At 37.7% G+C, this 25427-nt stretch overlaps 1 long non-coding RNA gene across 1 annotated transcript in view; it reads right to left on the bottom strand.

Moving 5' to 3' along the window:
• LOC132785471 (uncharacterized) overlaps positions 1-25427 on the bottom strand; it is a 31423-nt gene that overhangs the window by 894 nt on the left and 5102 nt on the right. The window lies entirely within an intron of this gene.

Here is a 25427-nt window from a genome sequence, read left to right as displayed (position 1 = left end):
TTAATCCTATTTCGCGGTGAAATGCATAAATAGACAAAAGGCGCAGCGGACGGGGTGCAAAATGCCGAATAAGATGCCAAACCATATGGCATGGTCACCCTAAAAATGCACAGACAGCACAAAAAGTTGCAAGCGAAAGCGAGATAGAAAGAGAGAGAGAAATAAAACACAGACAGATATCCAAATGCAATTTTCATGTCACGTCGCATTTGGCTGATTTCTGTTTTTGAAGGGGATTGTTTTGGGGGGTGGCTACTAAATGGTCATAGAGTGAATGTATTTTAACTAAAGCCCAGAAACAATTATTTAATGCAACGCGACATTAAGTGAGGTTTTTGCGCGACGAACTCTGATAATGACAACCCTTGAACACGTCACCTTGTTCACCCTTCCACAACTTCCACACATCCATAACCCAAACTCTGATCCCTTAACGTGGTCTGCCTATTTACATAAACTGAAACGAAACGAAACGAAACGAAAAAAGAGGGCGTTCAAGGATTAACTACGTTTAATGTGCAAAATTAAAAGCATGTTTGAGGATGTTTAAGGATATGCTTACAGCTCGCCCAGCTCTCGGCATTCTCGGGGCGAGTAATCGTCTCATATGTACACACTGAGTACACTCATTCACTTTACCGGTTTGTATTCGAATGAGCGCTTCAAAGGCGCACAAAACTCACATGCTTTAGGGCATTTTAGTGGAATTCACCTTCAGTCGACTGTCTGATCTGGTTTATTGTGCATAAAGGCCAGAAAGTGTGCATAATTTGAAGAGGATTAAGCAAATATTAAATACATTAAAAAACTGACGGCATTAACGAGCATTCGAGTAAACAGAGACCTTCTCTTCATATGTGGGATATTTAAATTGGCTTTAGCTGCGATTCCATTTCGGGCTATGCACTTTGATGTACCCGGAAACATTAGACATTGCTCGAAGCTTCCCACTAGACCTTAACTTTTTGATCTGTTTGCAAGTTGTGGCAGGGTTAGGATTAATTTTGCTGTGGCTTTAAGCAATTTGACTGAGTCACGCACTGAGCTTGGTACTTGCATTTTCAATAGGATTTGCATATTAAAAAACCTTCGTGAAACACGCAATACTGTCTAGGAAAACTAGATATACATGTCTACTATCTGAGATTGTGAATCAAATGCGTCCTTTGTGAGTCACTTATGAGCAACTTTTCGTCATGTGGGAAATACTTCACAACTAATTGAATATGGCATTAGTCTTATTGATTTTTAGCTTTTAGCTAATGAGTTCTCTAAGAAAGTCTTTTATTTTCAGTTTAGTATTCTGTCTAATAAGTATAAATAATATTCATTGAAATATATATGGTGCTGATAAAACCTTAAAAACTAAATTTATTTTTCTAAATAATAAAATTGTCGAAAACTTAACATTCATAAATTTCATTTCAACTTTCAAACATTGAGGTGGTTAATCAAATGTGTTTTGTGAGTCACTTGTGAAATACCTATTTTAATATTACATCGAATATATTATTGTTTGATTATTAAGCTAATGAATTCTTAAAAAAAGGCCTAAGCATTCAATTTTTTGACATATCTTAACACACATGTTACTGAAAAACAATAATTTATGTTCCTAAATAATAAGAAATGTCATAAAAATAATATTATACAAGTTTCTATTCAACTTTATCATTTACATACATTAAAAACTTACGTTCGTCATACCTAATTTAATAATTTGCATTAGATGTATGGAATTTTGTCATTATGTTTTCCTCTAATAAGTTAATCTATTGAAATATGTTTTCATTATATCAAATATATAAAAAACTAAATATTCTAACATTCGCAATATGTCATTTACATTTAAAAGTCAGATAATGTCAAATGCATATTCATATTTCCACTTCAATACGTTTTGTTTTGTTGAAAAACTAAACTAGCTAATAAATAATATTGTTCGTAAGCTGCTTTTGTGGACGACAAAGTGTTATCTATTTATAGGCATTTTCCAAACAATTTACTCTGATCATAAGCACATTTTAAGCTATAGCTCGATTATCGTGGCGTAACCCACAATATCATTATGATAGTGAGGGAGAATGAAGGAGAGAAGAGAGGGAGATAAGCAGAAGCACAATTGATTCGGACATTTGAAATGCTAAAAATGTTGACGATGTGTCGATAAGTCGCGAGGACAGTAAACCAGCAGCAACCGCAGTCGAGTCCTGCTCCTTTGTTGAGCCATTAACATGGCCCAGGGATGTGCTCGCAATTGCAGTTGGAACAGAGAATGAAAAGCGTTTATCGTGCAGCGTAATTGTAATTAATTTCCTGTGATTTTCGTTTTTAGCCCAGCTGAGAGACAGAGAGATGTAGAGGGAGAGAACCACCCTAGGAATGGAATGGAATGTCGCCTAGCGACGCGTCCCTTGTTGTGCCCGTTTTTAATCGTCAATCGATAAATTTGCGTTAACTGTCAGCGGATTGTTGTCGTCGCTTATTTCGCCTCTTTTTTCAGAGTCGACAGTCGGGAGTCGGTAGTTGGTATTCGGGAGTTCGAAAGGTCCGACGGGGTCTCTGACTGCCTGCTCATTTAATGCGATTAGATTTAATGGCCAGACTCGACGGCTGCTGGATTTTTGGTCTTCTGCAGGATGTCAGCAGGACTCAAAACTATCAAAGCTCGTCGTTTGCAGCATGGCCATAAAAATCGCCTTAGCCTAATTGGATGATTGATTTTGGCTCAGTCACGAGCTGGCCAGAACTAATTTGGCTTGCGCTGTTCGCTCGAAATATGTTTTTAATATGCAAAAAACTTTTAGCCAAATGGCTTTTAACTGTCATTAACCAACTGTTACCTCAGCTCAAACTAAAATGGCCAATGAAATTTTTATGACCCTCATTCCATCTCCTCCTTCTCCAGCTCCTTCTTTAGGTGCTGTGTCTGCTGCCAGCTGTCACACGATTTTGTTGTGCTTTTTCTTTTTCTCCCCACACACACAACAGACAACAGCTACATGCGAGTGGAAAAACTTGTATCCTGCATCCATGTGGGGATGTCCCTTAGTTTGTTGTGACTCTAAAATGGTTTTTAATTTTATTAGCGACACGGCACACAGCTTACATGCTAAATTAGTGATGCACCGAGCGAAAAACTCCAGGCATTCAATTATGAATAATGCTTACCCATGGCTGTCAATAAATTTACCTCAAATGGGTTCTTTAATGTGAGGGGAATCCTTTTAAAGGGTTTTACCCTACCCTTTGCCAAAGTAATCGGCCGAGGTAAGAAACCAGTTCTATTTTAAATTAATTATGAATTTTATGAATATTACAATTCATTTGCATATGTGTGAAGAAGTTTAATAAAGTTCGGTTACACTGCTTTTCCTCAATTGGGAATTTCTTCGGTATTTAAAAAGATTAATAATCTCAGTTATTCAATTTTAATCAGATAATTATAACGTATTCAATTACAAAGCATTCGTCTTATTCTTTAGTTTAAAATATCTGATCAAGCTAGAAATAAATAAATTAATAAATGGTTCTTCCTGTTACCATTTTCGTCAAACTTTCATTGGGGTTTTCCTCACTTTGAATACGAAGATGTTTTGCTTCATAAGCATTATAATAAGTTGAGATTTTCCCTCTTCTCACGGTGCAACAAATGTCCTGTTGGGTCACACTTTTGTCATCAGGGCGTCAGCTGTGCTGCCTTCTCCCCTTTTAGCCACTTAGCCAGCTATTGCATCCAAATTCACTGTTCACAGTTCTTACCTAATGCGCGTCCTTGCGGTTAGACCACACAGGATGGAGTGTGTTGATGTGTGCATTGGAATTTTAATTTGCTGCATTTCGCGACTCGCAGCTGTTGCAACATCGCATTGCAACGCAATGTGACCCTCTCGATCCACAAGTTGACCAAGATTTAATTGCATTTTGAGTGCTCGGTTATTAATAATTTATGAAAAGAGTCGACGCAGCCACAAAGTTGGCAAAGTTTTTAATTATTTGCGCTAGAAATGCTCTAACCCAATGAGAGGGTAGTTTAGGGGGAGTGTGGGGTAGTTGGACAGGGTTGCAGCACACGCTGAAACCGCAGCGAATTGCCAATTGCGCTGGTAAAATGGCCAACACGAGCTCAGGAGTCTAAAATGTGGCAATGAAAAATTGTGAAATTGTAAATTGAATATGTAGCAAGGAAGCACGTTTAGTGAAGGTTGGGTGGCTTTTAAGGGGTGCTGCTAAAGGGGGAAGGAGAGAGGGCTACCAAAGGAGGCAGCACGTGCAAAAATGCGTTCAATGTGCGGACGCAAACACAAACGCAATTAAGCACGGCGTCAATGAGACTTGCCAGGGCAACAAGAGTGCTAAAGAGAGGCGGAGTGGGGAGTGGAGTGTGGCAAGGGGCACGTCAAGCAACTCTTAAAGCGTGGCAACGCTGCAACAACGGAAGCGGAAATAACGCAACAACCAACGACGACGACGACGACGACGTTGGTCAAACCGAAGGCCGTGTGAATGCATTTGGAGTTTAGGGCTGATCCAGAAGTTTTCGATTTTAAGTTGGGGGTTAGCCCAGGGTTATAGTTGGGGGTGGGGAGGCTGTGTTTTGTTTTGCTAACATTGGTCTGCAAAGACCAGACACAAGCACCATGACTTTGGGTTCTCAGACGACGACGACCGGTCAGCGCGGTTTTGTAAAACGTTTAATTGCAATTTGAAAAGCAACTGACATCGGAAAAGGAGAAGGGGGTATAATGGGGACTGCGCAAGGGTTGATACGGCTAGACAGGATTTATTGCTTTCAGGTCTATTGCAAGCACTGCTTGGGGAACGGAGTCTGGAGTAAGGTTGTTTTTCACTGCAATTGAGGAATTTCATTTTGAAACATTTAATTTTCAACGTGCAATGCTAAACTGACACCAACCCTTAGCTGGGTGGGGATGGGGATGGGGATCGAAACGGGGGAAGTTTGGGGTGGCCGGAATCGGATATGATGGCTTCCATATGTGTGAGAGAGTTTCACTCGCTCGCTTGTTCAACATATGTTTTCATTTGTAATGCAAAGTTTAATAATTGACAATGCTTTACCGGGGGATGAACACATCCCCCCACCACAAACAATCACGATTGGGGCGTGTGAGGTGTGTAATTGTTGGGTTTTATGAAATAAGCCTGGTCCATGACAAATTGCAGGTTGTCGTCGTTACGTTCCTTTTTACCTGCATCTCGCAGGGTTGAAATCAAGAATCTTGTAATGTTTGCAGTTTGTTAGAAGGCGAAGATTCAATTGAGAATCCAGCTTGTTATCAGTCCGCTTATTGCCGCAGGATAAGCGAACTGGATAAAGGACAATGGAGAATGAAGAACGGAGAATGCGGCTCGCTTAAATTTGATTACAGCCGCATTGCAAGCGTTAATTTTTTATGTGTTTTTTGTATTTTTTGTGGAGTTTTTGCCTGTCTGATTGCCTTTGTCCTTTGGCATTCTGCGACCGTTATTATTGTCGCCGTTGTCATTTTTTTGTTTAAACCTGATTATGCATTACGGCAACGCCAAACAAAAAAATAAAAGTATCCTCCGGCTGTCGCCTCACTCGCTTTTATGACACTTTGTTGTCCCTTTTTCAATTTGTAAAACGAACAAAATATATGTAAAGTATATATAAAACAGAGAAGAGAGAGAGAAAAACTCATTCAACTGTGCGCGTTTTGCTTTCGCTATTGTTTTTGTTGTTAATGTTGTTGTGTTGGCTGTGGAATGGGCTTTTTTGTGCCGCCATAATTAATATATGCATATTTCCCTGATGAAACATATTTGAAACCCGAGCGGGTAATGTAAATAATTGTCAAGGCATTACAATGAAATAAGGCTGAGACAAAAGCTTTTAGCCAGTTCATGAACAGATTAGCTGCAAGGTAAACGGCAGGCAATGCGATCGTATATTAGATCTGGAAATGCTACACTACTTTATAATTGTATTGGAATTGAAAATTAACCGACGAATGGAATATAACTAAAATCAAAATTACAAGGTACTGATATTTGTTATTGGGGCTTCGAATATGTTAGTAAATGGAACTATTTCTTTCACTTTATTTGAAGTTTCTGGATAACAAGGCGTATTAGTAATAGGTTTATTTTATATATTTTATTCTACATGCTAGGAACACACTTTTGTACAAAAATACATTAATTTTAAAATGTTAAATAACGAACTTATAAAATCTATGAAATAAATAATAATAGTAAATATTTGTGGTAATACCAAGAAGAGAGCTTTACTTAATACAAGTCACATTAAATTAATTTGCCTTTTTTTGCTTATAGTACATCTTAGTTGAAAGAAAAACAATGAGAGGAATTTAATATACAATATTTTAAATGCAAAGGCACTTAGAAAAAACCTCAACTGTAATATTAGTGTTTAGCATTATTATTATATATTTTTATTATTATATTTATTATTATAGATTTTTCAAGTTAATAATACAAAATATAAACTAAGTCAAGTTTCTAATACGTTAACTATAATAACTCTTTCTTACACTTACACAAATGATAAATATTTTATTTATACAAATCTTATAAATGATAAGAAATGAATAAATTTGTTGTCCACATTGAATATTTGAGATTGTTCATAACTTTTATAATTTACTGAGATTGACTTAATGAATTGCGCTGCTCTGTCAGTGTTAAACTTATCTGATTCCCTAGAAGTATTTGTATTTCTATTGAACAGACTGATCTTTGACTGTTGACCATCTAGACAAACATAAATCAATCGTGTGGCACTAAAAGGGTATTCGAAGCTCGTTGTTATCGCTGAATCGCCCGTCAGCTGCCGCATGAACGGAACTAATGACACTGTCATATAAATTGTTATAAGCAGAGAAAGAGGAGTTATAAAAATGCCAAAAAAAAAAGAACGAAATTAAGGAGTGCGAGACAGTGATCCTTGTTGTCCTCGTTGTCGTTATTAATGTGCGCTCATTTGCTTTAAATATCCTCGACATTGTGCGCCACTAAATTAGGCAGAAGTCCCTCTCCGATGCGTTGACCCCGCGTGCCCAGTCTCGTTGACCTTTTGGGTATCAAGTGGAACCGCTGAAAAGGGTTGCCATCACGAGTGTCACGGGAGTTGGCAGCAGGAAGTGAAGGACAATGTTGACAGCTGCTTCTCCTCTTTCTGTGTTTTTTTGGTTGGGCTGTTTTGTGTGTGTTTTTAAACGATGCAGAGCGGGCGGGAATTAGTCAGCGATGTCAGAAATGACGACACATTGAAATATCAACGGCACTTTTAGGCCATGTTAACAGCAAGCAGGCGACAACAACGGTTTTAACCCCATTTGAAGCCCTTTAACCCCTACACAACAACATGGCTTGTTTCTTGGCCAACACTGAGCACTTCATTAACTTGGCTAGGTTCTCGACTCAACTCGACTCGTCTCGTCTATCGTCTGTCTGCTGCCTAAACTGCACAAATTCATTAACGCTTTTATTGCATTTTAATTTAGCATGTCCTTGCCAGCGAGGCATGCACAAACATGCACAGGATGTGGTCGAGGAATGCAGCCCACGGAAGGAGGCATCAGGCCATGCAGCATGCGGCATGCAGCATGAAGCTTGCAGCAGGCGTCCTTGCACGTTGTCAGCTTGTCAAACGCTGCTCAACTGAGAAAGGGGCAGAGGGGATACTGAGCTCGACATGACAGCGCTGGCAGGATGTTGATGACCACAAGGATAAGCACCGCCCCCAACAACAACAACAACAACAGCAACTGCAGCGACAAGCAACAGGATGCAATGTCATATTGCAATTAGTTGAGAGCCAGGCTAAGACTTGCGGCATGTGCGGCCAGCTAATAGACGCATTTGGGCTCTCCACTACAAAGGATCATTGCCAAACAGGCAATGCCACTCCCCCTATCCGTGCCCCTATCCCTTCACCTTCCTAGTTATACTCGACTCTCCAAACATCAATAATCGCCATGAGGCAACTGGCTGCCGCCCAAACATGGCATGAGGGATAAGTCCTTGTTCTGTGTGTGTGTGTGTGTGTGTGTATGTGTGTCTGGCCACATCTCTGTTCGCATCTGGTCAAGCGTCTGGCAGCTTAAAGTAATTAGAGCGCCATTTTCAAATGTGAGCAAGGACCGCTCCCTCTCTTAGGGCACACACAAAAAAGCGAGACAACCAAACTTGATGCTGTGCTCCCTCTCGAGAGTGCAGCCAATAAATTATGAGCCGCAACTTAAGCCGTCTGCTTCCTTATGAAATGAAATGTCCACCTCGCCACCTCTCACATCATATCGCAACGCATAGCATCGCATCGCATAGCATCGCATCGCTTCCAATATACATATGCATAAATGCGCTGCTTTAAATAAACACGCCTCGACCATATCCTTGGAGCGGACTCAGCTGCATTATTACGGCCAAAAGTAAATTTATGTGCGCTGTTAATTGAATGCGCTTCGGGCCACGACATAAGGACACTGAGGGTCAGGTCAGAGCCTGCTTCGAGTCCCCACTCTGCATAAATCCCAAATTTATTAAAAACCATCGAAATGAGCATATCGATAAATGCATGCAAATATCCTTGCCGCCGTTCCCTTCCCTTTCCTTCCTTTCCGCATAACGCCTCTCGCTGCGGCTCGCTTTGGCTTCTTTTTGGCCATTTTTCATGCCGCATAATCAGCTGTATAGCTGCATGCTGTTAACAGTGCCAGACAACAGTATATGCACACACATACACACGCGGGCCGTCAAGATATGCCATATTGTGTGCAGATCCTTTGAGCGTATGGGCAAACGAAACCACGCAATCTGACACTTTTCACAAAGGATATGCGAAATGCAAAAACTGTATGCGAGTTTACTTTCGCCTTTCACATAGCAAAAAGCTGCACTGAATATTTTTTTACAATTAAAATAATTTTGAGAGCAAATTTCTTTATTTTAAGAACTAGTAGTTAAGGAGAGTTTATTTATAGAAGTGATATAATATATTTAATTGTTGGTTTTACCTTCATAAAGTTTTATGTTTGTAAGGTTTTACCTTCATAAGTCAAAAATTAAAAGTTTTACCATTATAAGTCAAAAATTTACTGTTAATAACAAACGATTTTAATTTTATTGATATATGTTTTTTAAAGCAATCAATACTTTGATTATAATTAAATGTTGTGACGGCATTTGCCATGACTTAAGGAATGCATTTAATTTGAATAAATTTACTCCAAAAAGACAGGAATTCAGATATCCATATAGTCAATATTATCACATAAGATCTAACATAAGACTTAAAGACTTGTTAGTTGTTTGTATTGCATATAAATAAATAAATAAATACAAATATTTTCGTCAAAATACTTTTTAATAAAGCAAGATTATCTTTAATTGAAAACAAGAAAAAACCAACAGCTCTATAAATGATATTCATATTCAAATTGTAGTAGATGAACTTAAAGAGAATTTGAGAATTTAATTGTTAACCACAATGATAATAAATAAATTGTAGATTGACTAACATCTCACAAAACAAGTAATATATATGGGGTTACTCAATAAAATCGTCGAAATATATCAACTAAATAAGAAGAGAACTTCCCAATATGAAACTTATTGTCTGATTCCTCCCTATTCTATCCTTCCTACCCGAATTTAATTGTATTAAAATTTGGGATTAGCAGTTGCAATCACAGCGACACTTCAGACTATATAAGATAGTCACTGCAATCCCTTTGCTGCAGTTCGGTCGCATATGTTTGGCTTCTTTCTATTTGACAGCCACTTTTACCATAAGCCACTGGAAATATTTCAAGCGTGAGCTATAAACCAATTTTATAGCTGCCCCCAGAACGCGAAAAAAAATAAAATAAAACGAAAGAAGTAGTGGAAAAGTGAAACGAGACTGAGAGAAGCTGAGAGAGAATCTCGACAGCGAAATAATTCCCAAAACATTCCCCAAATGCCACACTATTTGATAATTAAGTAGACGCGCGACCTCAAGGCGCATAAATCACTTAATTAACTTGACGACATTTCGCCCAGACGACGACAGCCACAGCGAGAGCCGCACAACCGCAGGCATGAGGCATGCCACAGCGACGTTGGGGCACATGCAATGCATCCTTGAAAATATTTCGAAAATCTCTGAAAATAACAAAACGAACGAAAAGAAATGTAAAAGCAAACTTGAATGAAAATCAATGCGAAACATTTTCAAAAACTATCAAAACTAAAACGAGCACAACGAGGCCCCAGACGACGAACTCATCGATGATGCCGCCTTGCCTTGCCTCATCCACTGGGGAGCCATCAATTCATCAAAATGATGCGCGTATTAATAGGCTGAACTTCAATAAAACGAATACAAAGTTTTGCTTGCCTCAATGCGGTCCACTTCAAACGCAATGCAACCGAATCGAAATCGAAATTGAAGTTGACGTGAATCGAAGATCGAAATACTTTTAAGAAACAGTGGCAACTTTTCCTCGTGGGGATCTCTGCTTCACCGCGTCTGACAGACACTTGACAATGTCTACGCGATTGTCGCTGCTGTTTTGCCTGCCCCAATTGCCACGCCCCAACTGTGTTGCAGCCAATGCGATGGCCAAAAAGTCGCTCAACCATCGCGTCGCCATGTTTCAACTCTTCCGCGTGACACGCCCACATTTTCCAACTGATCGACACTGTTGCCATATGTACTTAAGTTCGTGTTCGTGTTGTCGCTTCGCACACCGAATACCATTCGTATTCACAGGCGTATTCACAGGCATATTCATAAATTCATAGTGCCAAGGGGGCGTGTTCGTGCTACATAAATAACCCAAAGCTGTTGACAGTCTTCCTCATCTTCATCTTCGTTGGCGCTGTGAAAATATCATTAAGAAATCAAATACAATAAATGACAGCATTGATTTAGTATACAATCATTTGATTTTATTATGAAATAATTGGATTTCAACTGCTGCCATGCAGAGCGGTTCCCAAAAACATAAACGTCAAATTTTTAGAGAAAGCTGTAAGATTATAAAAACATGTTTTTGAAGTGCTAAGTAGAATACGTTTACATATATAAATACTTTATTTATATTATGTGAAACTCATTAAGTAATAATACATTCAAACATTTAATAATAGTAATTAGTAATTAGTATTAAATAAATTAAATACAATGTTTAAGAGCATGTTTTCTTAAAAATAAGAAAATTGAATGAGACATGCGAAAATATTTATTTTGTTATTTTTTATATATTTATTTTACAATAATACATTTAAATATTGTGAGTCTTAATAACTAAGGAATGTAAGAAAGCATATGTTTTAATGATAATAAAATTCATTGTAAAGGAATATTAACATATGAATGTCATATAAATATAAGAAGTTTTTCTTGACCAGTGCTGATGAAAATTACTGACAAAAACTGTAGTGATTTAGTTCTGTACATATATTGAAGGATTTTCCTTTCGCTACAAGTATAAATATGTCGTTAGACGTCAATAAAACATTTAAATATTATTGTTATATTGAAAATAGTTACGAATATTAATTATATTTATATTTCTATTTCCATTATTTTAATTTTGTTATTGATAATAAAACAATATGTTTTCTGAACTAACTTCACATTGCATTATAAAAGTTTCGTAGATGGCGAAATTAAAGCGATTTCGATTTTGCGAACACCCTTGTAACACACTTAAGTTCCAACATCTTGGTTCCCCGCTCGTTGCCGCTCTCTCATCAGAGAGAAATGACTCTGGCAGCTGCTCCCTGGGCGCGTGATATGCTAATCTCACCTGGCAATTGACAATTCGCCTGTCTTCAGACAATGAAATTTTCGTAAAATTGAAATGAAAATTGAAATGAAAATGAAAATTCAGCAACTTATAAATATATCATGTGTGTGTAAGTGTGTGTGTGTGAGTGTGAGTGTGTGCGTGTGTGTCCTCGGTGTTGACAGTTCTCGCCCTGGTTACAACTTCTGCTGCTCCTGAGGAGGCAAGCTGGGCAGGGGAGGGAAGGAGATTTCTGCGTCTGTGGCTGACACCTCCTTAGAGATAATAATGGAAACACCCCCCAAAAAATGTTGACTGAAGCTTTGGCTCTAGTCGTAAATTTATCTGCATACAATACTGTGTATATAAACAAATATTTTTCTTAAATATGAGAAAATTGTGAATGCTGCAGCTGGAAATGTGGGCGGTGTTTTCACCTTCCCATCCCCTTCCACTTTCCCTTTCCCTTCCTTGGACTTGTCAGAAATGAAAATTGAGTTTGTAAAGTTTTTTCTTCAGTTTTCTCTGCTATTTTATCTTTATTTTGTATTTTGCGTTGAGGGCGTTTTTTGATTTGCCTATCGTTGTTGTTCTTCTTGGTGTTGTTGTTCTTTGCTCGAGTGTGTCTGGGCGTGTGGGTGTTCGTTTGGGGGCGTGGCCATGCGCCCTGTTGTCATTGCTTGTTTTGCAGCTGACATTGAGTGCTCGTCAATGATATGCAGGCTGAGTTGCTGCTCCTGTTGTTGTTGTTGTTGTTGTTGTGAACAGCAGCATTATGAGTGTCTGTTTACATGATGCTTAACATTAATGTATGTGTGTGTGCTAGAGAGTGTGTGTGGGGGAGTGTGTGTGTGTGTCTGCTGGCGACAAAAAAATTGAATAAAATGCCGGTAGAATTTAATTAGATTTTAATTGAGTTTGCCTAACATAAAGAGTATGTGAATACAGAAGGACTTGCTTTAAGCCTCTAGAAATCATTTATTAGGTGAATTGTTATTTAAATTACTTTATTTGAATTTCCAAACAGGTCTTTTCTAACATCAGAATTAGTCTGATTTACAATAGCTCTTGTTATAAACCACATATCATTTTTATAGCTCACTCTCTACAAAAATCAAACAACCGCCTCAAGCCTCAATTAGTTGAATCGGAAGTGATATAACTCGTTATTGTGATGTTCAACTGCTGTCTTCAATCATGAGCAATCATCAAAAAAGGTGCCTCAAATGACACCTTGACCATCATTTTTATTTTTGGGGGTCACAAAGTGTTGCCGCTAATTGGCAACGAAATGGGAAACTAAAACGAACGAAAGAACAAAGTGAACATAGTGAAACTGAAAATTGGTTAATTTAACCGAATGATATAAAAAAATTGCTGCAGTCTGAGGGCAGCACTTAATGCGCTTATCCAATAAAATTGAGTGAACTGGAAACTACAAACTGGATTGGTTATTAAGTCATCTCACAAAAAGAGGTAGCCGCTCTAATGAGAACAGGATGTTAGTATTTGGCCATCACACCTGAGACAACAAATTTCATTTTAATTACAACTTCTCTATCAAAAAAACTTATCTGCAATTGCTCATCGGGCAATTTCGATATGGTCCTGGGGAGTAAACTCTGTTGGGATTGTCAGTCCGTTGTCGACTTTGTCTTTATGAGCGAACACTGAAATTAGTTGTGTACAAATCTTGTGCAAGTTTTTGGCATTAACACCTTTCAATCCCCCCACAGAGCAAGTACAGTGAACTCCCGGTAAGATGTCTTCATATTGGCAAAATTCTGCTTATTATACCCGTTACCCATAGGATATTATTACTTTGTGTTAACAGCACTTGTTATGTTTGCATGCATATTAAGTTTGTTTATACTACAATCGGGTCTTAGTTTCTTTGCCTTACAATCTGGTATATTCCGTACTCTATGGTATATTTTGAATGTATAACAATATTGATATACCAAATGTAGTATATATAAATACAGTATATTTTAGTATTTTGGTATATTCTGGTATATTCCGTACTCTATGGTAAATTCTGAATGTATAACAATATTGATATACCAAATGTAGTATATATAAATACAGTATATTTTAGTATATTCTGGTATATTCCGTACTGTATGGTATATTTTAAATGTATAACAATATTGATATACCAAATGTAGTATATATAAATACAGTATATTTTAGTATTTTTGATATTTTTATGATGCGGTCTTGTTGAAGGTGTAAGATACTCCACACTCGAGTAGTATACTCGACTGTAGCTTTCTTAGTTGTGTTTCATTTAGTGAGTGCTACCTGTGGCTGCCGCACGCAGAGGCACAGGAAATGTCACGGATGTGGTGACTACAACTTTTTCACTTTACTCGCCGTTTTATTCGTTTTGGGATATGCATAAAAAATTGGTATTAAAACGTCGCATGTAAGACATTAATCAGCTGGCAAAGTGGCAGCAGACAGAAGCTGCCACAGACAGCAACGGAGTGAGAAAGAGAAAGAGACAGGGAGCAAGTGAGAGAGGGAATGAGAGGAAGACTGAGGCGAAAATCATAAACAGAGACTAGCTAAAGTCAGTGAGCAGCAAGTTGAGCGCTTGATTAATCTGCATTTGGTCTGTTCCCGTCTCCCTCCCTTACACCCCTCCCCCTCTGCACAGTTTCTGCATCTCTACCTGCCTTATATAAGCAGCTTGTCTCTGCTGCTGGCCCCAAAAGATTGGAGCTGCTACCAGTTCAACGGGCTGCCCAACCCACTTCACTACACTTCACTTCAATGTGCAGCACTTCACTTGGCTCTGGCCTCGCCTGTTGTTTATTTTTGAGTGGCCACACAACATGCAACTTGCCACAGCGACAGCAACACGAGGGGGGGCAGACAGAGGGGGGGAGGCGACGTACAGTGGCAGCCCAAAAAACAATAAATTCACATTTGCTGGGAATTAAAAATTTCATTAAAGTCATTAGAATGAAGCGGCTGCCCGTCTCGAACAGACAGCAAACACCACAGACTCACAGACAATGCGACAGACAGAGACAGCAAAAGAAAGGGAGAGAAAGAGAGGCGTAGATCAAGCCACATTCCCTTGGCAGCATTTCGCATAGTCTTTGAAGACCTTACACGAACATCAGCGGCCGTTGAATGGAGTGATGAGATCGAGAATTCCTCGTGCCACACATGGCCCAGAATTGAGAATGCGGAGAAGATAAGAAAGCATTAAGAAATTTTCCAAAACATTTACAATCGAAATAAGGAAAACAAAACATTAGCCAAACATTAGCTATAAGATTTATATAGATGTCTTGCGAATTTCTTTTGTATTCCAAAAGCAAAAAGTTACATATAATTTTAACTTAATTACTGAATAATAAATTAAGATGTTACTACATTTTGTTTTGATAGTCCGAATATTTTTCAAAATATTGACAATCTAAATTAGAAAAGGAAAATATTATCCAAACAATACGAACTTAATATAAAATGTCTTGCAAATTTAGTTATTTTTAATGTCGAAATAGTTATTTAGTTATTTTTAATAGTCGAAATAGAATTCTTATTAGCATTAGTGTTAGATACAAAAAACCCATAAAAAATCATAAAGAAATTGAAACTTTGATAGTTACTGAATAATAAATTAATATGTGTTACTTCCTAATTTTGTTTTTATTTATAAAATGTTTTGTAAACCAGTTGTAGGCTAAATTAATTACAAATTTCATATAGATTTTTGTGCATTTTAGAATTCTTGCATATTAGAATATAATTATGTGTAATTTGAGAAGTTTTGGATATTGAGTATTTTGCAAAATGGTCAACGAACATAAATGGAAGTAAAAATCAAATAAAATTTGAATTCGATTTTTCTTTTTTATACCCGCTACACATAGGGTAGAAGGGTACGTAAATGTATGTAACAGGCAGAAAAGGAGGCATCTCCGACCCTATAAAGTATACATATTCTTGATCAGCGTCAACAGCCGAGACGATATAGCCATGTCCGTCTGTCCGTCTGTGTGTCTGTCCGTATGAACACCTAGATCTCAGAGACTATAAAAGAATAGCTATAATTTTTCGACAGTATTTGTTATGTTTCCACGCAGATCAAGTTTGTTTCAAAGTTTTGCCACGCCCCCTTCCGCCCCCGAAAATCAGAAACATCGAATAACAAGCGTTATTTTAAAGCTAAAGTTATTTTTGGTATATACAATAATATCTATAGAAGTTATGATTCCTAAAAATTTCGTTGCGATCAGATACAAATTGTCGAAGTTATTAAAGAAATACTTTTGAATGGTCAAAAACGCCTACTTACTAGGGGTCTTAGTTGCTTTGGCTGACAATCTGGTATATTGAGCCGTCTATGGTATATTTTGAATGCCGTACTATATCAATATACCACATATACCATTCGGTATATTTTTAGTATTTTCGCAGTATATTTTTTTATATTTTGAGAATACCGCAAAATATATTTCTTCTTTTATTTCTTTCTTTTATTCAAAATGGGTAGCGCGTGTCTCACAGACGAGTACACTCGACTGTACTTTTCTTACTTGTTCAAATATATTTTTGACAATTGGAAGCTAATTAATTAAAATAACAGTACTTGCAATTTAACCTTTTCTGCTTAGAAAGTTAAGAAAATACAACGTAAGAAATAAAATACCACTTTTTAAGGGAAAAGTAGAGTAAAGTAAAGTACTAATGAATTATAAATTAATATATTAAAATAAAGTTGTTTAAAAATAAAATAAGCATAATTCATGACAAACCCAGCATTTCTATAATTGCAATTAAGGAAAAAAACAGCTATTATATATTTCACAGATACATTTAAAGTTGTTCAATCATTGGGAGATGGAGGCAAAAGTTTTTGAAACTGTAGACATACTTTAGAGGCATTTGCCAGATCCCGGAGTTGGACTACTCTCAGCAACTAAATGCGCCGCATAATTCACAATGAGTGATTCTTAAATTGTCCATTAAGATAATTTTTACGCCAGAGCGCATAGGGGGAGCAGCCACAGCAAAGCAGAGCAGAGAATATAGGAGTGGTGCGGAGAGGAGAGGTGAGGAACAAGGGAAGTGGCAACAGGCTGAAGAAGCCCAGGAGAAACAGGCAACAGGGCAACTCGGCCCTCTAGACAAGACCAGACGGCGGCACAGACTCTTGGCACAACTGTGTGACTGCGACTGCGAGTGAGAAGGGGCAAAGGGACAGAGGGGAAGAGGAGTTGGAACTTTGCTGCTGGCACGTTTATCAATTAGGGCGCAAAGTCCTCACTCTACGCGGTCGCTAATTATCAGCAAAATGCCTACACATGGCAGCGATACGAGTTCTCTATGTTCTTCGTGGTTTTCGCTGTTGTTGTTTTAGTTTTTGCTGGGATGCGTCATGGCCGACAATTTTTCACGCTTTTCTCCTTGCGGTTGTGTGCTCCCCAGACAAAGCATCATCATCAGCCACAATGCCCCCAACCTCAACCTCAACTCCAACTTCAACTTCAACTGCAACTTCTTGCGGCCTATGATTGATGTGCACTTGATGACTATATAACTTTGTATGATTTCACGAATTGTCTCAGCAAGTTCGGCATCTTGAGACTCGACAGTCGACAGTCGTCAGTTGGGGATTCGAGAATCGTGAATCGGGAGTTGAGAGTAAGTCTTTGAGTGCCTCTGTTTTGTAGGTGGACGCGTCTTTAATTAGTTTGCCGTCAGTTTGGTTTCTTTGGTTGGTTTTTCTGGTTTTCTGCACCCATTTTGCCTGGCGTTAAAAATGTTGAATAATTAAAATTTCTTGGAAATTTTATTGGCTGCTTTGTCGTCGCTTTGCCTTTGCTTTTGCTTTTTTGCCTTTTACTTTCCTTTTACACAACAGTAGTAAATTGTTGTGGTCGCGTGTCTGTCGTGTCTTTGATTTTTCATTTTCATTTCCATTTCCATTTTTCAACATTCAGCATCTTTTTATTATTTTTAGAACATTTTCGTTGTTTGAATTTTCTTCATAGGAAACTCAATTTTGTTTTAATGTTCTTGTGTAAAATGTAGTAATTGTGACTAATTTTTGAGCATTGCGACGCGGCATTTGAAATGCACATTGTAAACAATATTTTAAGTTTTGAAATAGTATAGCAATAAAAAAAAACTAAAAATATTGGCATTATTTGTTTTTATTATTTATATTATTGTTTGACTTAGTGGAATTATGGGCGAATTTATTGAATAAACAAGTTTCGGTTTGTGTTTGAATATGGTCTTTATTATAAACAAGACAAATGAGTAAAAAAAAAATGAATTAAAATAAGATATTAGACATGTGTTTTCCAATTTAAAGAGTAAAGACAAGAGTGTAAAATTATCACAAAATTTAGCAGCCGAATATCAGGAGTCAAGAGTCTTGTAATTTAATTATAATTGTTGTGTGCTGTTTAATGTAGAGTGTATAATTATATTGGTTTTATAGCTCAATCCCTCAATAATTAATGTAAATATTACTGGATTATATTATAGTAAATTTTTGGCTGCTAAATTATATAGAAAGCAAAACTATGGTACCGAAAATAATTGAATCGTTCAATACTGATTTTTATTGAGTATATTATGACATTAAAAAGTAAAGTTATTGATTGAAATGAGATAATATTAATTAAGGTAATGTGAACTAACTTTATGATGGCAGTTTGTATCTAGAATTCAGACAAACATTTTTATTATCATATTCACAAATGAAAAGTATTTTTCGAAAATTGGCAATTCATTAATCATTTCTGGTTTTAGAGCAACTGACAAGCTCACTAGACTGATAAATGATGTGCAAGCTGCAGCTTAAAGCTGATCCACAAACTTTTTTTCTCTCTCTCTCGCTCTAATTCTCATTCTTTCTGTCCCTTTCTTGGCTCTCAGTGGGCATTTAGCCAACAGGTCACGTACATCGTGTCACTGCTGAGCGGCTGCCAGCCAAATTGGCTAAAGTAAAGCATCCGCCGCATTATCAACAACTTCATCAGGGACTCGATGCGATGCGATGGGACGCTGCCGGTCTGGAAGTATGCACTTCAGGTCTGGCTGGCCCACAATTACAATAAACGAGCAGCGAACAGCGAGCAGCAAAATGTTTGGCAAGTGCAACTGCAACTGCAACTGTGGCAAATGCTGCGAGTCTTCAATGTCTCTGCAATTTTTCTATTGAATTTCTGGCTTGAGCAGGCAAAGAGCTTGGCCAGCAGTGAGGCACGTGCCTCGACTGCCAAAATGCCGAGAGCGTTCAACAATGTAGCAACAATTCGCGACAAAAGCGGACACAAGGAGGGACCAAAGGGGAGATAGCCTTATGATTGATAAGTTCGTTTTGTGAATTTTTCATAAATTAGGCGCACAGCTGTGACCGACTAGGTAAAGATGGGAGAGATACGATATAGATGGAGATAGAAATGGAGATGGGATTAGAGTTGGGGTCTGGGATGTCTGGTGCTCAATCGTGCGCCATTTGTCTATTTTAATTAAAGAAGAGCCTCAATTTCCCCAATCCTTCAATCTGCGTCTCCAACATTGCTTTGTTGTTAATCAGTCGTTGGGAGATATTTTAATAAAAGCGCTAACATAAATCAAATCTGTTTACTGACCGCCAGCTGTCCTTGACTTGTAACAAACATAAAAGGATAAAGCGAGCCGTACATTGAAAATAGAATTTGAACTTGCTTTTAAAACACTTTGCATGTTATTCAATTTACAATTAACTAAAGCTAATTAATTGCATACGCTTTTGCGTGTCTTTTTTTTTGTCGCTTAATCCATATGACAGAAGTTTCCTTTGAACTTTTCCCCCTCGAACAATTGGCCCGCTTTTAAGTTGTGACCTTCCTTCTCACATTTGCAAGTAATTAAGTGCTCTGACGTCCAAATCCATTAAGATGCACGCTGCTTGACATCCTCCTTCTCCTCCTCCTCCTCCTTGAAGCGTTGCACATCCGCCACAACTGGCGATTATCGGAGTCACAATCCAGATCTGAAATCAAGACGGCAACCCAGCAATAACAGTTGACAACTGTCGACGGTTGGACGCACATTTAAAACGCTTGTCAAAATTGCATAAACTGCTGTCAGTTGTCTTTTGAGTAGGCAAGTACGGGTGAGTCAGCAACTGATCGACTGGCAGATACCCTATACACCCTTTGATGTGCTTAGCATAGAATATTTGATACAATTTTATCTGAAATTTATATTGCAATTTGTTAGAAATTCAAATTTGATTGTTGTCAGATTTTGATAAAAGAAATAGATATATTGTTTGATTATACTTTATTTATTATATTATATTTGTAGAACAATGTATTTGAAAAATATTTATATATTTTAACGGGCAGTTTCTTTATAATATGAGTTAATTACCAGTTTTGATAAAACCGCATGAAACTTTCACGGTAATCAGCTGATAGAAAATACTAATCGAATAAAATATTTACGAATTTTTAAAAAATTGTTTCCTTGTACTATTAAGTACATTAAGCACATTAATAATGGAACTATAGGTATATAATGTAAATGAAATAAAAAAATATATTTTTAGAGAAAAATGTATTTACAAACAAAAAGCCATAAATTATATTATTAATTTCAAATAAAATACCATCTTAACAAATTAATTTAAAATTAACGAAAGTAAGCTATTAAACAAAAATACTTCATATACATATATCAAAATATATTATATTATTAATTTAAACTTGTATTAAGAATTAATTTAAAAACTAACATACACTAATTAAATTATTAAAGCATACTTTATACCTTATAAATAAAATGAACGAAAGTTAACAATTGTTTATGAATTACAATTATATATTATATATTTAATTATTTAATAATTATTTTAAGCATTTAATTAAAATACTATTTATTTGCTTTCAAAACTAATAAAAGATGAATATAAGAAAGTAGTGAATATTAAGTACACCAAAATATTTCAATTTCAATTTTAATAAACTCACTTACAAGTTATATAATCTCTTGATAACTTTTACTGGGTATACCGAAAGTACATTAAAATAGCAAGTTTGTTGTTTTGTTGGGTGCAGTACTCGCGTTTTCACTGGCAATTAATGCGAATTTCGACAACATAATTAAAGCAGAGCCTGGTTGACAACTCGTCTTGCGTCTGGCCATTAAATATAATGAGTGAAAAGTGCAGTGGAGTAACCCTTACCCTCCACCTCCGCCTCCATCTACACAAAGGGAGGAGACGGGGACGGGGGGGGAGAGACCCGTAGACCAGACTCAATTCATTCACTTTTGATATTCATTTGCATTTTGCATATTTTCACATGTCATTCGGCCCGTCGCTTTTGGCTTTCGGCTTTTTGGCGTTCGCTTTTCGCCTTTTGTGTAACGCAATTGCTGTAGACAGGCAGCATGCGGGAAGAGATGAAGAAAGGGGAAGGGGGAGCCGCAAAGGGGGGCAACTCTCGCATAATTAGCGACAGACTTTGCCGCCTGACAAACTCTTTGAAGCTGCCTGTTTCGCTCCCTCTGTCCTCTGTCCTCAGTCTCCATCTCGCTCATCAACTCGTTCGCTTTTCTTTTTTCTGTGTCTCTGTGTCTGCCAAAACCACAAACATGTGTGTTGTTTATTTGTTTATTGTTGAATGTCTTAATTTATGAAACTGTCAAAAGGAAGGGGGAAAACCTGCAGTCGAGTCCAACTAACAATTCGTAAGCGGTGCGTTTGAGTTTTTCCTTAGTTTGCATCACAAGAGAGACACGAGACAAGCGAAAGCAATTCATTCATTTGGCCATTCATGCTCTTATTGCTAATGATTCACTCACTCATGGCGACTCACAAATGATTCATGGCTAAAGGTGCGTACAATCTTGATATTACTTTTAACGAAATTATCTCGATAAATTTATGACTGCAAGAACTCGCTAAAACTTTTGCCTCTCCAGCAATCAAATAATTGTAATCTCATTCAAATTGCACTTTTGCCCCTTTTTAACAAGTTGCAGAGCACGTTGCTGATTATACGCTGTACGTGGTGATTAAAAGGGTATGATAGACAACTATCGATAGTGAAAATTCACTATATTCACTCTTTTTGTGATAGAGTATCTCCTAGTCAAGCAACCGCATTCAGCGCTTTCTTAATCAAATTTCTTGTTCAAATGCTAAATGCATTTTTGGCAAAGTGCTTGGCAAACTGCAATCCAGGGATTACAATTCTGGTGCTTTTAATTATGTGTTCCAAAACGACGATGATGATGATGATTATGCTGCTCTTTCCATAATAATAACGATGAACACGATAATCTTCTTAGCCCAAGGGTCCAATTGAGAAATATGAGAATTTAACATTCATTAACAATTTTCGGGTATCCTTAAGAGGTGCTCCTTAATAATTTTGCAAAACTGTGGAGCAAACGGATTAGAGATTATGCATTCCATTGTTTAACACTGCTCTGCAGAAAATCCTAGTCAAGGGCTAGTTGTCAAATCTTGGCCAGCATTATTTGCTTTTTTAGCTGCAAACTGCACTTCAATGTCGAAATGAATCATGTTCGCGGTGCTTGCAGTTCATTTTGTGAAGCTGCACTCGAAGCGAACTTTGGCTCCCTTGGGCGCACTTTGCGGCGTTTGGCAACACTGCAAGTGAGCCCTGCCCACTTGAAAGCGCTTTCCGCTTGTCAGTTGTTGGTTGTCGGTTGTCGGTCGGATCTCGGCTCATCGCTGGTTGGCTGCTTGGTTGGGCAAAGCCGCCAAGCACTTGATAAATTGTTTACTTTGAAATTAATTACGCAGTCATTGTTTTCTTGCCGAGGCCTAGGCGGAAGTTGAGGCGCTGGCCGCCAGGGGGCGGCACTTGTTTGTTGCATAAATCAAGTTAGCAGCGCATCGCCGCATTTCAACACTTGCTTCCTCTATCCGGTGGTCCACCTATCTTGCCATTTGCCATTTGCCATCGCCGCTGCCCTTTTGCTTTTGATCGTGGCAATAAAATTGCATTTAATTACGAGTGCAGCAAAGTCCCAACTTCAGTTTGCCGATAGGCTGCCAAAGTGCTAGGCAAATGGCAACTTGGCTCTCAGACTGGGATTGGTCTGTTGTCTGTAGTCTGTCTCTCCGAGAGGTGGGGAAGGTGGAAGAAGGGGGGGGTTTAAATTGCAATTGCATCTCTTGTCCGTTCACGTTCAGAGGCTTCATTGTTCTGCGCATTTTTGAGCTCATTAAACCAACAATTGCAATTGTTGCACTGCACAGCATTGCGTGTTGCCGCAGCTATAGTTGCTTGCCACGTTGCTGCTGCTGTTGCTGCTGCTGCTGCAATCAATTTCCAGTTTCAGTTTTCAGCTGAAAGATGCAAAATTGAAATTATATTGCGGCCTGGCACATCATTAAAATGCATCGAGCTGCACGTAATGGGACGAACACCTTTTAGGAGCACTTTCATGCCAATCATTTTGTCTGGAATTCCAAGCATTTTCCACCATACTCCACGCCATGCCACCCATTTGCCATTTACCAACACTGGGCTGTGAGATTTATGTTATGAATTGTCTATTCAGCGAATGCGTTCGTTGCTGATAAAAAGCGTTGCCAGACCGTTGCCAGAAATTAACATAAACAGGAAGTGGGCGTTGTCCAAACAAGTTCCAACAATTGCACTCACAGCACAAAAACAAAACAATTAACAACAACATGGCAAACTGCAAAAAATGTTGAGAGAACAAGACAATGTGAGTGTGCGAGTGAGATAGAGTGAGAGACCGAAAGGGTGAGACATGTGAACAATGGCAGAACACGAGAAACAGATGGGAACTGAATGTTGAAGAACGGAAGGCGGAACAACAAAAGCTTTGCTAGAAATTTGCAACGCCAGAGGGAGAAGAAAGGTGACAGATCATGTTAGTTACAGATAAACTTAGATGAACTTTATTTCCCAAAAGAAAGACACAAAATGAAAAACAAAGTCAAATAGAATGAGATCTACATACAATTTAGATTATTATTTAATTAAAAATTCAAGTTAGCGTAAAACAATTTATTCTGTGTTTCAGATGCATTTCAATCCATACAATTTGTTTGCAATTTTTAACATGCAACAAATTTACTGTATTATAATTCGGTGGGCTGCATTGCCAAGATTAAAACAAATGTATTTTTTAGAGAAACACTTTTATTTTTTTTTATGTTCTATTTCATTTTAAATATTAGAAAAGATTAAGTTGTCGAAGATATTCTGCTCTTCTTCTTTATTTCTCCACTAATTTACTTCTTGTATTTTAGATTAGATTTAGATGCTTATGAAAACATTTTATTTTTATGAATTTGGCTTCCCATAAAGGAATATTTAATATATTTATTTATAGTATTCTATATATTTTCTAGCTTAAGAGAACTTCCGTAAAAGTTATCTGATAGTTGAAACAGCATAAAAGGTTTTTATGTTAATGCCGCATTAGTCTTGAACAAGTGTTAGATTTAGTAATAATCTAAATGTTCGTGTGGAACTTTTGAATAATTGGAAATCTTCTATATATTTGAGTGTGTATCTCAGGAGTTATTTTATACACTACATAATTATCGTTACTTACATTTAATATTTGAACAATTTTCTTAACAGTTTCTCCTAATTCTGCTAATTCTACCAACTTACAAATATCTTATAGATACTTTCCTTATTACATTACAAAAAGTTTGTCTACCCATGTATATTTTCTCCATTTTGTTTTTGTTTTATTATTGCTCTTACCCATATTCAAAATCAATCAAAAAGTGTTGAAATATTGTAATAACGACCCAGGCTACTGAATTGCTGTAATAACAGCTGTCACTACGGTTAAATAAAAGCTTTTAATGAGAATAAAAATGAGTACTCTGTGGCTGCTCAAAACTGTTTAAATGAATAGTTTTATGAACTCGTTCCCTTTTCAGTTCAAAGTCGTACGCTGACTGGTTGCCTCGACCCTTTTCGAACTTGCAACATGGCGCAAGCGATTCGCGAGGATCGTCAACACAAATGGCAACAATCAGTGGGAGTCGTTGACGACGACTACGACGACGATGACGATGACGACTTGAATGAGCGGCGGGTGCAATCAACGTGTTTCGCTCGACGACAGGTGCAAAACTTTGTGCCGCCAATGAATGCGGTTGTCCGTTTGCCATCTTGTTGTTGCCCCTGGTTGTGTTGTTGTTGTTGCTGTCAATGTGGTTGTTGTTGCCACAGACAGACAACAAAAGTTTTTGCTTTTGACGTAACGTATTGCAGTTGTTGTTGTTGTTGTTGTTGTTTTTGTTGCTGTCTCTGTTGCTGTTGATGCTTGTTGGTTGGCTGCTTGGTTGATTGTTGGGCAACACACATACATACACACACGTAAACATACACTAATACACACACTGCAATTTGCGCATTAAAATTTCACACAGTGCGTTGTTGGTTGAACGCTTTTGGCTTTTCGGGTTGCAATTTCCAGTGTAGCTTAATTTGTTGTTGCTGTTGCGCTTGTGCGGTTCACCTTGGCTATTATTGTTGTTGTTGTTGCCATTGTCGCCTGCCACATGCAGCTGGCTACAAAATGGCGCTCTGCCCGGCCCCTGACATGTGCCCTTAGGCACGGCTTCTTGCCCCATCCTCTGTGTCTGGCGTG

Source organism: Drosophila nasuta, chromosome 2R, assembly GCF_023558535.2.
Source record: "Drosophila nasuta strain 15112-1781.00 chromosome 2R, ASM2355853v1, whole genome shotgun sequence".
Lineage (NCBI taxonomy): Eukaryota > Metazoa > Arthropoda > Insecta > Diptera > Drosophilidae > Drosophila > Drosophila nasuta.
The sequence above is the reverse complement of the archived record's forward strand: the minus strand, read 5'-3'. Positions and strand labels throughout refer to the sequence as shown.